This window comes from Hylobates moloch, unplaced genomic scaffold (assembly GCF_009828535.3).
Source record: "Hylobates moloch isolate HMO894 unplaced genomic scaffold, HMol_V3 SCAFFOLD_15, whole genome shotgun sequence".
NCBI lineage: Eukaryota > Metazoa > Chordata > Mammalia > Primates > Hylobatidae > Hylobates > Hylobates moloch.
The window spans coordinates 12,980,791-12,994,682 of record NW_026652290.1 but is presented as its reverse complement, the minus strand read 5'-3'; the positions used below and the strand labels follow the sequence as shown (position 1 = coordinate 12,994,682).

Genomic DNA, 13,892 nt, shown 5'->3' with positions numbered 1-13,892 from the left:
AATCAGATGATCTTAAAATAGAGAGATTGTCCTGGATTATCTGGATGTGGCCGGTGTAATCACAAGGGTCCTTCCATGTGGAAGAGGAAGATAGAAAGCTAGTATCAGAGTGATGCAGCATTAGGAAGACTCATCTGGCCATTGCTGGCTTTGAAAATGCAGAGAGGGCTGGGCGCAGTGGCTCACACCTGTAATCCCAGCACTTTGGGAGGCCAAGGCAGGTGGATTATTTGAGGTCAGGAGTTCGAGACCAGCCTGGCCAACATGATGAAAACATGTCTGTACAAAAAATACAAAAATTAGCCAGGCATGGTGGTACACGCCTGTAATTCCAGCTACCCAGGAGTCTGAGGCAGGAGAATTGCTTGAACCCAGGAGGCGGAGGTTGCAGTGAGCCGAGATAGCAACACTGCACTCCAGCCTGGGTGACAGAGCGAGACTCCATCAGAAAGAAAGAAGAAAGAAAGATAGAAAGAAAGAAGAAAGAAAGAAAGAAAGAAAGAAAGAAAGAAAGAAAGAAAGAGAGAAAGAAAGGAAAGAAAGGGAGAGAGAGAGAAAGAAAGAAAGAGAGAAAAGAAAGAAAGAAAGAGAAAGAGAAAGAAAGAGAGAGAGAAAGAAAGGAAAGAAAGGGAGAGAGAGAGAAAGAAAGAAAGAGAAAGAGAAAGAAAGAGAGAGAGAAAGAAAGGAAAGAAAGGGAGAGAGAGAGAGAAAGAAAGAAAGAAAGAAAGAAAGAAAAGAAAGAAAGAAAGAGAGAGAAAGAAGGAAAGGAAAGAAAGGAAGGAAAAAGAAAACGCAGAGAGGGACCAGGAGCCAAGAAATGCGGTCTGCCTCTAGAAGCTATAAAAGCAAGAAAACAGATTCTCCCCCGGAGCCTTCAGAAAAGGATACAGCCCTGCCAACACCTTGCTTTCAGCCTCTTGAGACCCATTTAGGATTTCTAAGGTTCAGAATTCCAGATAATAAATTTGTATGGTTTTAAGGCACTAAGTTTTTTTGTAATTTGTTATAGCATCAAAAGGAAACTAATACACAGATAAATAGAAGAAATAGACATGAGAACAAATGTGCTACAATGTATGTGATGAGTAAATGAGTATAATAAGAGAAGCACGTGCAGTAGAAACATTAGCACAGAGAAGATATAGAACCCTGTATGGGAAGAAGTAAGTCTTTCCAGAAGCACCATCAGAGGTAAATTTTGAAAGCTCAACAAGAATTTACCAGGGAGATGGAGGAGCTGGTGGTGTGACAGACAGGTGAGGACAGAGGAATGGAGTAAGGATGGGAACGTCGGTTCAGGCAAATGGAATAAATAAGAAAAGGAGGCTGGCATAGACAATGGCACCAAGGTAAAGACCATAGTTGGTTCAGGAACCTAGAAGAAGCCTGGAGCCAGGTATGATGGCTTTCACCTGTAACCCCAGCACTTTGGGAGGCCAAGGTGGGAGGATCACTTGAGGCCAGGAGTTTGAAACCAGCCTGGACAACATAGTGAGACCCCATCTCTACAAAAAAAAAAAAGCTTTTAAAAAAATTCAGCAGGGCATGGTAGCACACATCTGTAGTCTTAGCTACTCGAGAGGCTGAAGCGGGAGGACCACTTGGGCTCAGGAGTTCGAGGCTAAAATACTCTACACTCGAGGCTAGGAAACAGAGCAAGACCCAGTCTCAAAAAAAAGAGCCTGAGATATAAAGAAGAGTACAGTAGGAAGGGAAGGTAGACAGAGGCCAGATCTAGGAGGATCTTAGCCCTGCTAAGAAGACTTTCTTTGTTTAATAGAATTCCAACCATCTATGGCTATCTAACAAGTTAACATAACGCTTAAAACAATAATTATGTCTCATTTGTGGAGCAGGACATTTGGCAGGCCCAGCTAGGGGGATTCTTCTATTCCATGTGGTGTCGACTCAGGTCAGGGGTAGCATTCACCTGGAGGATGGGCTGGTCTGAAGGATTCCAAGTGGCTTCTGCTTGGTGGGGAGGATTGATATACCAGGCCCAGCTGAGACTGTTTGCCGGGCACTTACATTATGGAAGTCTCAGGGTATCCAACTTTTCCACAGTGGTCAGGGCTCCCAGATAGAATGTTCCATGAGAGGCAGGCAAAAGCCGCATGGCTTTTTATAACCTACCCTTGAAGTCCCAGCACAGCACTCCTGCTATTTTATTTTATTTTGTTTATTTTTTGAGACAAAGTCCCCTCTATCTCCCAGGTTGGAGTGCAGTAGCGCCATCTTGCTCATTGCAACCTCTAACTCCTGGGTTCAAGCGATTCTCATGCCTCAGCCTCCCAAGTAGCAGGGATTACAGGCTCCCACCACCACGCCTGGCTAATTTTTGTGTTTTTGTAGTAGACGTGAGGTTTCGCTATGCTGGTCAGGCTGGTCTCGAACTCCTGACCTGCAGTGATCCATTTGTCTCAGCCTCCCAAAGTGCTGAGATTACAGGCATGAGCCACCACACCCGGCCCATATTTTCTTATTCAAACAAATTACTTAGGCCAGCCTAGATTCAAGGGGAAGGGAATTAAACCCAGTCCATCAACGGAAAGAGTGTTAAAGCTCTTTGGCTGTCTTTAATGTGCCGCAGCTAGATCAGGAAGCCAGTAAAGGGCATTTTTGATGATATATTTTTAAACATTTTCAATATAGAAAAATACAAAAAAGAAAATTAAAATCATCCATAATCCTCCCACCTAGAAACTATTCATAACGTTGTGAAGAATTTTCTTTCAAAATTTTTGATGGATGATGTTGCCACTTTCTCCATTTATCTTCATGCTTTTCCACTCAAGAGCTTTAAGTAGGAAATAGATACTATTAAATTTGCGTGTTGGGCCAGGTGCCGTGGCTCACAGCTGTAATCCCAGCACTTTGGGAGGCCGAGGCAGGCAGATCATGAGGTCAGGAGTTCAAGACCAGCCCGGCCAACATGGTGAAACCCCATCTTGACTAAAAATACAAAAATTAGCTGGGCGTGGTGGCACGTGCCTGTAATCCCAGCTTCTTGGGAGGCTGAAGCAGGAGAATCGTTTGAACCCAGGAGGCAGAGGTTGCAGTGAGCCGAGATCACACCACTGCACTCCAGCCTGGGTAACAGAGCAAGACTCTGTCTCAAAAAAAAAAAAAAAAAAAAAAAAAATTGCAAGTTGAAAAGTATCTTTGGCATCAGTGCAAAGAATAGTTTGGCAAGGAGACAAAGTGGGAAACGATTGCTACAGCGCTGGGAGTGGCCACTCTGAGGTTTGGCTGCAGAAAAGTAAGAACGTGTGCGGGGGGATTCAGCTATTCTATGAGCTTCTCCTTATTTAATTTTTTTATATTGACAACTTAACTTTTAAAAAATATCACATAGCACTTGCCTTTCAAGTTGCCTGCTTGGCCCTCTTCCAAGTGTATTTTCCTTCCTTTTGTTCCTGCTCTAAAGCTTTCTTTTTCCTTCAACTTTTAAGTTCAGGGGTACATGCGCAGGATGTGTAGGTTTGTTACGTAGGTAAACGTGTGCCATGGTGGTTTGCTGCACAGATCAGCCCATGGTGGTTTGCTGCCCAGATCAGCCCATCACCTGATCAAGCCCAGCATCCATTAGCTGTTCTTCCTGATGCTCTCCCTTCCCCCCAACCCCCATCCCTCTGACAGGCCCTAATGTGTGTTATTCCCCCCCACCATGTGTCTATGTGGTGATTCCTCAAAGACCTAGAGGCAGAAATAGCATTTGACCAGCAATCCCAAAGGTATATACCCAAAGGAATATAAATCATTCTGTCATAAAGATACATGCACACATATGTTCATTGCAGCACTATTCACAGTAACAAAGACATGGAATCAACCTAAATGTCCATCGATGATAGACTGGATAAAGAAAATGTGATACATATACATCATGGAATACTATGCAGCCATAAAAAAGGAATGAGATCATGTCCTTTGTAGGGACCTGGATGGAGTCCAAAGTTTTTAATAAACTTGCACTCCTGCTCTAAGACTTCCCTTGGTCTCTCCTTCTGCCTTATGCCCCTCAGTCAAAATCTTTCTTCTGAGGAGGCAAGAATTGAGGTTGCTGCAGACTCATAGTGATACAGATTCACTGCCAGTAGCATACTTGGGTGCTGTGTGACTTGGATACGTTCCCAAGTGCTAACATACTTTGGCGCTGCATAGCTCACATATGTTCCCTAGTGGTTAGAGACCTCTACACTGTCTTCAGCTGCAGGCGTTCAACCCCTGTACGGTTTTCTTCTCCCTTTCGCTCTCCTGCTCACTAACCAATGCCCAGAACAATTCCTCTCAGTCACAGTGGCTCTGCTCCCATGGCTGATTTTCAGCTCACTGTGATGGCTGGCTCACGGGGGTGGGAAGGACCTTCGGATCTGCACCAAGTAGAACTAAGGCACTAATAACCCTCCTGGACAAGCAGCTCATGAGGGTGGTAGAGCTAAAGCCTGAAACCGTGCAACATCTGGGGTGTCCTCTGCTTTTTCAAATAAGATCGGCTCTTTCCCAAGAACCTGCACTGCCTGTTCTCCTGTTTTCTCTGTGTCTTCTGAAAAGAGGCCTTGAGCACCCGCTGAATGAACCATCGGCCTCAGGGGCAAGTCTGCCGCTTGGCTTTCACTTTGAATGCCACATGACTTCTTAAACACACGCTCCCTGTTATTTATGGGCCTGCGGCTTTTGCACGGCAGCAAAGACACAGGCTTCCTTGTGGATCTCTCCTGAGATTTACACTTGGTTTTAACCTAACAGCTTGGATGACCTCTAACCCTTCCCCTGTCTGCTGGCCCAGGGCCAGGACAGACACTAACTGGAACTCTGGCTCTGCCAGCTCCTTATGACTTACCATATGCTTTTCGTTCCTGTTATGCCACAGGGCCAAGTTTTCTGGTGGCTTTTGAAGCAGTTTGTCCGCCTCCATGGGGCCTTATTCTGGCCATTTAAGGATCCCACCTACTGGCTTTTTTTGTGTGTGTTAGCACCACTTGGGGCGGAGGGGAAATTCTGCTTTTGCTTTTTACTCCAAGCCCCAAGTCCTCCAGAGGTTGCTACTTTATGTCAAGAGGGCAAATGAATATTGCCCTCTGGAATCCAAGGGCTGCTCTTTTTGCAAGCATATGAAGGCTTTCCACGAGTGTTCCTCTCACTTCCTCCCACTTCCTCCAGGAGCCTCTACTTCTCTAATTACTTCCATGCCCTTCTCAACAACCATCAAGACCTGCAAGGTCATATTTAAAGCTTGCAGGGAGAGAAGTCCAGCCCCTTTGCGGCAGTGAGGTGAAAAACAGGCTTCTTGTCTACTTAAAGAACGTGGGAACTAGGCATCTGAGAAAAGAAATAATCATTTTGGCTGGGCACGGTGGCCCACACCTGTAATCCCAACACTTTGGGAGGCTGAAGCGGGTGGATCGCCTGAGCTCAGGAGTTCAAGACCAGCCTGGCCAACTTGGCAAAATCTCATCTCTACTAAAAATACAAAAATTAGCTGGGCATGGTGGCACATGCCTGTAATCCCAGCTACTTGGGAAGCTGAGGCAGGAGAATCACTTGAACCCAGGAGGCAGACGTTGCAGTGAGCTGAGATCATGCCATTGCACTCCAGCCTGGGTGACAGAGCCAGACTCTATCTCAAAAAAAAAAAAAAAAGAAATAATCTTTTTTTGCTAAAATGCTCTGAGTGAGAGTCTTGGAGACAAGGATATAGGCTGGTCCACGGCCACAGGCACAAGAGACCCATAGGACAGAGATGAAGGTTGATCCCAGGCTAACAGATTACCATTAGAACAGAGATGAAGGCAAGGTTAGGGGTATGCAGTAAGACAGTTCACTCTAGAACCTCAAGGATAAACAGGGGACCCACTCTTCACTCCAGTATCTCCTCTGTTCTCAAGCGGGTAATTGTGACGAGATGGGGCCAAGGGTACATGATAAGACTGCTTCATTCTGGAACCCAAAGGACAATGAGGGATGCCCCATTCAGGATAATAGGAAAGTAGAGGGAGTGCTTTCTTTTTTCTTTTTCTCCTCTGTTCTCTCTTCACAGATGGGTAATCGCGTCTCCCTACCACAGGACATGCCCCTCAGATGTATCCCCAAAACTGGGAAAAGTTTTATTACCCCAAACCTTAAGAAAAAAAAAAGTTTTCCTTTGTAATACTGCTTGGCCTAAAAATGAACTGGAAGGAAATTACAAAACTCAGCCATGGAACCCAACACCCCTGTGCAGGAGGTCCTCAGATGAGCCTCCTCTGTCTTTTATAACCCAGATCAGAATAGGAAGACAGGGCTAAGAAAAGGGAGAAATGCGGGGACAAGAGGCAGCCTCAACGACTGGCTGCTTTACAAGCTCTCCAGCACTCTCCATGTTGCCCTAAGGATTACTCCTCCAGGTAACTGCCAGAGGTACAAAAAGCCAGGACACTGGAAAACAAAGTGCCCCAATGGGATAAATGGGGAAAGGCCCCACGCACTTGCCCCCTCTGCCACAAGCTCGCCAGTGAAATGGGACTGCCCAGAGGGCCAAAGGGACCCTGGGACAGAATCCCAACCCCTGTTGGCCTTGAGCTGAAGGGCTGTCTGCTCAGGCTGGCTGGCTTCCAAACCAGACATCGTCATCAACAAGACAAGCCAAGGGCAACTCTCAAGCGGCAAGTAAAATGATACATTTCCCTTTTGGGTGCAAAAGCTGCCTATTCTGTGCTCATCTCCTTTTCTAAACAACTCTCCTCCAAATCCTGTTGCGTAATCAGGGCAAATGGCATTCCCGCTCTCTAAAAGAAAAGATTCACACCCCTTTATATTACTTAAGGGACCAATTACCATTCTCCCACCAGTCCCTGGTAATATCTAAATACCCCACACCTCTTTGGAGCAAAAATATACTCTCCAGCCGGGTGTGGTGCCTCATGCCTATAATCCCAGAACTTTGGGAGGCCAAGGCGGGTGGATCACTTGAGGTCAGGAGTTTGAGACCAGGCTGGCCAACTTGGAAAAACCCCGTCTCTACTAAATAAATAAATAAATAAATAAATAAATAAATAAAATTTGCCGGGTGTGATGACACGCACCTGTAATCCCAGCTACTTGGGAGGCTGAGGCATGAGAATCACTTGAACCTGGGAGGCAGAGGTTGCAGTGAGCTGAGATTGCACCACTGCACTCCATCCTGGGTGACTCTTTCTCAAAAAGAGAAGTGTGTGTGTGTGTGTGTGTGTGTGTGTGTGTATATATATATATATATATATATATACACTTTCCAAGATGGGTGCTGACTTAATATTTACCCAACCTCTATCCTATTTCTCCTAGGAAAGCTACCTAAATCTTTAACCAATAACTTCAATCTGGTCAGCCCCACCTCTGGGGTTTAGAAATAGCCCAAACTTATTCAGACAAACCTTAGTAAAAATCTGAGCTTTTTTTTTCAAATTTTTAAAAGACAAAAAATAAATATTTTAAAAATTGTGTAAAGTGCTTTACACACACAGCTTCAAGACAAGCCCAATCCAGACACAGGATAGAGAAAGAGCCCTCTGAAAGCTTATTTCTCACATGCATATCCATCAGGGAGCCTGAAATCCAGTTCCATAGTTTCTTCACTCCAGAGCTCAGGTCTAAAAGGTGACCTCTTTATAGAACCATGTGGCAGAGGGAAAGGAATGATGGAGAAGCCCACGCTGGCTTTTTTTTTTTTTGAGACGGAGTCTCACTTTTGCCCAGGCTGGAGTGCAGTGGCATGATCTCAGCTCACTACAACCTCTGCCTCCAGGTTCAAGCAATTCTCCTGCCTCAGCCTCCCAAGTAGCTGGGATTACAAGCTTGAGCAACATCACCCAGATAATTTTTTTTTGTATTTTTAGTAAAGATGGGGTTTTGCCATTATGGTCAGGCTGGTCTGGAACTCCTGACCTCAAGTGATCCTCCCACCTCAGCCTCCCAAAGTGCTGCAATGACAGGCATGAGTCACTGCACCCAACCCCATGCTGGCTCTTAAAGCTTCTTCCTGAGAGGGACACTTGGCACTTCCTCTCACATTTCCTAGGTCAAAGCAGGCCAGAAGCCAATCAGGTTGTATATATGGGGCAGAGAAACCTTGCAATGGCGTGCAAGCTCCTTAGATCTGGCCACCGTCAGCCTCGGACCTCAGCTCTTCTCTCCTGCTCACACCTTTCTCCAGCCGCAGACATCCTGGCTGTTGCTCAGATAAGCCAGGCCCACCTCGATCTCAGGGCTGGCTGTTCCCTCCCCGCGAAACGTAGACCTCCCCAAACAGCCTCAGGGCTCGCTGCCCGCTTCCTTGGGTCTGTGCTCAAAAGCCACCTGGCCATCTTCAAATTGCAACTCTCCCCATGCCATCCCCCTACTCCCCTGTGCTTCGTATTTATCACGATCTGATGTATTACATGAATTTCTCTAGTCTGTTTATTCCCTCTGTCTCTCTTTCATACAAATGTAAGCTTCATGAGTGCATTTTGTTGTTTATTTTTGAGTTTTTTTCATTATTGTTGTTGTTCACTGTTGTGCCTCTGATACCTAGAACACTATCTGGCACAAAGAAAATGCAAAATAACCAAAAAACAACTTTTCTTTCTTCTTTCTTTTTTCTTTTTTCTTTTTTTTTTTTTTTTTTCTGAGATAAGGTCTTACTCCGTCGCCCAGGCTGGAGTGCAGTGGTGTGATCTCAGCTCACTGCAACCTCCGCCTCCTGGCTTCAAGCCATTCTCCTGCCTCAGCCTCCTGAATAGCTGGGATTACAGGTGCCCACCACCAGGCCCAGCTAATTTTTGTATTTTTAGTAAAGATGGGGTTTCACGATGTCGGTGAGGCTGGTCTTGAACTCCGGACCTCAAGCAATCCACCCGCCTTGGCCCCCCAAAGTGCAGGGATTATAGGGGAACCACCGTGCCCGACTCCAAACCACTTTTCCGATAAGTCAATATGAATGAATGAATACAGAAAAATGATTAGCACAGGAGAAAGTCAAGAAATGTTGGCTTAAATTATAACTATATGCCTCTCGATATATACCATAGTGTTAGGCTAAGTAAATATTGATTAATTAACTTGGTAGCCTTCATTTGAAAACACTAGAATGTAAAAATGTACCGGGAGGTAAAGTTTATTTCCCAGCAGTTGAATTATAATGTTGGTTATCTACATTTTTCTGATTTTTATTAATAAAACCATACTTTGAGCTCTCCCTATGTGCCAGGCACTGTGCAATGTGTGTACATGAATGTCTTATTAAATCCACACAACAGGCCGGACGCAGTGGCTCACACCTGTAATCCTAGCACTTTGAGAGGCCGAGGCAGGCGGATCACGAGGTCAGGAGTTCGAGACCAGCCTGGCCAACATGGTGAAATCCCATCTCTACTAAAAATACAAAAATAAGCCTGGTGCAGTGGCAGGAACCTGTAGTCCCAGCTACTGGGGAGGCTGAGTTGGGAGAATTGCTTGAACCTGGGAGGCGGAGGTTGCAGTGAGCTGAGATCATGCCACTGCACCCCAGCCAGGGTGACAGAGCAAGACATCGTCTCAGAAAAAAAAAAAAAAAAAATCCACACAACATGGACTTTGGGAGGTAACTAGCATTAGTATACCCATTAACACTTGGGTACCTGAGGCACAGGCGTATTAGATGAGTGACTTCTGTAAGGTAATGCAGCTGGTTAGCAATGGAACCAGATTTTTCAGCTCAAGTTTCATTCCAGAGCAAAAGTACATAGTCACACTATATTTTCACTTTCTACAATGAGCATAATTTATTTTTATAATAGGAAGAGGGAAGAGAAAGCTAATTAGAAGAAGGAGAAGGAGGAGGGAGAGAAAAGAAGGAAGGCAGAAGAAAGAACGAACGAAAAAGAAAGAAAGAACGAAAAAGAAAGAAAGAAAGAGAAAGAAAGAAAGAAAGAAAGAAAGAAAGAAAAGAAGGAAGGAAGGAAAGAAGGAAGGAAGAAAGGAAGGAAGAAAGAAGGAAAGAAAAAGAAAGAGAAAGAAAGAAAGAAAAAAAGAAAGGAAAGAAAGAAAGAAAGAAAGAAAGAAAGAAAGAAAGAAAGAAAGAAAGAATAAGAGGAAGAGGGGGGATGAGAAGAAGGAGGAAGATGCAGCCCCAAGATAAGGAGCTTGTGCCTCCTGATGCTATGACAGACTTCAGCCCAATCACTTCATAGAACAGTTTCCTGCGAAGCCATGTATACGTCCAAGACTCCTTAATTATGCGGACATTAAAAAGAAAAATCTCATGAGCTCTTCTCTTAGTCCAGGCACCAGTGTGACTGAGGTGAAACTGATTGCGAAGTGGCTGATTGCTGGGAGAATGTCTTCTTTCCTTTTGATGAATCAACAGTTCACTGAATCACTAAACATGTTATGGATTGTGGGGCTCAATCACTGAAACTTAGGCCAGGCACGATGGCTCACGCCTGTAATCTCAGCATTTTCGGAGGCTGAGGTGGGCAGATCACTTGACGTCAGGACTTGGAGACCAGCCTGATCAACATGGTGGAACCCAATCTCTACTAAAAATACAAAAATTAGCCAGGCATGGTGGCACGCATCTGTATTCCCTGCTACTTGGGAGACTGAGTCAGGAGAATTGCTTTAACCCAGGAGGCGGAGGCTGCAGTGAGCTGAGATCACGCCACCGCACTCCAGCCTGGGCAACAGAGTGAGACTCTGTCTCAAAATAAAGAAACTTAAAGTATGTTTCTTTAGGATCAGTGGAATGATTCTAAATAAATTTTTAGATGAAAAACCATAATTCTTTATGCCTCGCAAGAATAATTGGAGTGTTTTCTCCTTCAGCCACTTCAACCCCTTATCTCCAAAAGCTTTGGATGTAAAATGGGGTCTCTTCTTCTGTGGTGCGGGCATTATCATCATTTTACAAACACAGGGAGGAAAGTAGAAGAGTTTCAAAGGTCCTATTTCCAAAGCAAAAGATCAAAGGGTCAAAATAACAAGTGGTCACTAAAAGGGAAATATTTTTAGAAGGCTTAACTCACTGGAAGTAACAGATGTCTTCTTTTTTACTTTGCTCTTTCTCTTTTACAAAGCAAACCCACTGCTGCATTATACAACACAATCCAAGGATAAAGGGGAACTCTGAGGTCTAGGACGGTATCCTTGCCCAATATTAGCTCATTTTAGGGGTCACTCAGCACTCAGCTATTTGTGGAAGCGAAGTTGATCTTTGTTTCCCACTCTCCATCTGTCTTGAGCTTACCTTCAATTCTAGGCAAATGGTTCTATGTGCATAAACTACTGCTTGTTTGATCATTTTTCCATGATAGTTTGGTGGGTAAAATAATCTAATTAGCAGAAAAGCAGCCCACAGTCTGCCCTTGAATCCAGCAAATCATAGAAGTTCAAGTTGTTCTTTGAGTTCTTGGTAAAACAGATAACATCTGCAATGTCTTAATATATTCCGTGGATCTCTTACAAACTAAATTGCTAATTTGTTAATTCTTTGCCATTGTGGCAGAAAACACATTCATTTTAAAGTGAACAGAGCAAATTTAACTTTGCCTTGAACTAAGAAAGTGAACAATATCCTTTGACTCCCCACTTTTATTTTCATGACAAATTTAGGGACATTTTCTTAGTTTGGATTGTCTCCAGAATCTGAGACTTCACCCGCACTTGCTTTCTCCGTCAGGATGGAAAACACTACTTTGTTTGTCAGCCTTTCTTGCTACATTTGATGAGATTCCAAAACTGACCCAAACGGAGCTTTTTCAACCTGTTAAAGGACATCTATGAAAAACCTGGAACATTTTACTCAATGATGAAAGACTGAATGCTTTCTATCTAAGATCAGGATCAAGTCAAGGTCATCCACTCTCATCATTATAATAGGAGATCTAGTCAGTTCAACAAGGCAAAAGCAAGAAATAAAAGGCATCCATATCAGAAAGGAAGAAGTAAAATTGTAGAAAACCCGACGGAATACAAAAAAAAAAAAAAAAGATACCACAATAAGTGAGTTGAGCAAGGTTGTAGGATACAAAGTCAAAATAAAAAAATTAATTGAATTTCTTTTTTTTTTTTTTTGAGACGGAGTCTGGCTCTGTCGCCTAGGCTGGAGTGCAGTGGCGCAATCTCGGCTCACTGCAAGCTCCACCTCCTGGGTTCACGCCATTATCCTGCCTCAGCCTCCCGAGTAGCTGAGACTACAGGCGCCCACCACCGCGCCCGGCTAATTTTTTGTATTTTTTTTAAGTAGAGATGGGGTTTCACCATGATCTCGATCTCCTGACCTCGTGATCTGCCCGCCTCAGCCTCCCAAAGTCCTGGGATTACAGGCGTGAGCCACTGCGCCCGGCCTATCTACTAACAATGAAAAATTTAAAATTTAAAACTCCCATTTTTAATAGCATCAAAAATACAAAACATTTAAAGGTAAATCTGACCGATGTGCAAGACCAGTACATTGGACACCACAACACATTACAGAGATAAATTTTTAAAGACCTAAATAAATGGAGAGATTTAATTTGTTTGTGAGTCCAAACAGTCAGTATTGCTAAGATGTCAGTTCTCCCCCATATTACTCTATAGTTTCAGGGCAATCCCAATAAAAATGCCTGCAGTTGTTTGTGGGATTTTTTTGTAGACATTGACAAGCTGATTCCAAAATTCATAACGAAATGCACAAATACCTAGAATAACAAAAACAAAGTTGGAGGGCTAATGGTACCTAATTTCAAAAGTCATTATAAAGCCCCAGTAATAAAACAACATGGTATTGGCATAAATATTAACAAATAGATCAATGAACTGAACAGAGTCCAGAAACAAACACACGCATATATGGACAATTGATTTTTTTCTTTTTTCTTTTTTTTTTTTTTTTGAGACGGAGTTTTGCTCTTGTTGCCCAGGCTGGAGTGCAATGGCGTGAACTCAGCTCACTGCAACCTCCGCCTCCCAGGTTCAAGCAAGTCTCCTGCCTCAGCCTCCCAAGTAGCTGGGATTACAGGCATGCGCCACCATGCCCAACTAATTTTGTATTTTTAGTAGAGATGGGGTTTCTCCATGTTGGTCAGGCTGGTCTTGAACTCCCGACCTCAGGTGATCCACACGCCTTGGCCTCCCAAAGTGCTGGGATTACAGGCATGAGCCACTGCACCTGGCCTGACAATTGATTTTTAACAAGGATGTGAAGGCAATGCAGTGAAAAAGGACCACCTCCTCAACAAACGGTGCTGAAGCTTTTTTTGTTTTGTTTTGTTTTAAGACAGAGTCTTGCTCTATTGCCCAGACTGGAGTGCAGTGGTATGATCTCAGCTCACTGCAAACTCCGCCTCCCAAGTTCAGGTGATTCTCCTGCCTCAGCCTCCTGAGTAACTGGGATTACAGGGGCTGGCCACCATGCCCAGCTTATTTTTGTATTTTTAGTAGAGATGGGGTTTCACATAATGGCCTGGGTGGTCTTGAACACCTGACCTCAGGTGATCCACCCACCTCTGCCTCCCAAAGTACTGGGATTACAGGTGTGAGCCACTGCGCCTGGCCTGGTGCCGGAGCAATTTGACGATTTGTATGAACCAATATGAACTTGGGTCCACGCACATCATAGACAAAAAAAAAACAAAAAACTCAAACTAGATCACGGATCACAATGTAGAGCCTAAACTAACGAATATGTAGAAGACAACATAAATTTTTTTCTGACTTTAGGTTAGCCAACGATTTCCTATATGTGACACCACAGCATGATTTGTTCAAAAAAACCGATAAATTGGACTTCATCAAAACTAAGGACAAACAATTAGCCACATCCAGATATGATCAGACATCAAGCTGGAATCATAAAGAAATACTTTCTGCCTGGAAAACTCATAGCTTGCTCCAGGTCGTCTGTCACCCCAGTGTGGGAATGGTTGACACAT

At 44.1% G+C, this 13,892-nt stretch overlaps 1 protein-coding gene across 1 annotated transcript in view; it reads right to left on the bottom strand.

The window, feature by feature from the left end:
- The window catches only part of PRKAR1A (protein kinase cAMP-dependent type I regulatory subunit alpha), a 73,037-nt gene that overhangs the window by 36,631 nt on the left and 22,514 nt on the right, over positions 1-13,892 (bottom strand). The gene's annotated exons all lie outside the window — the stretch shown is intronic.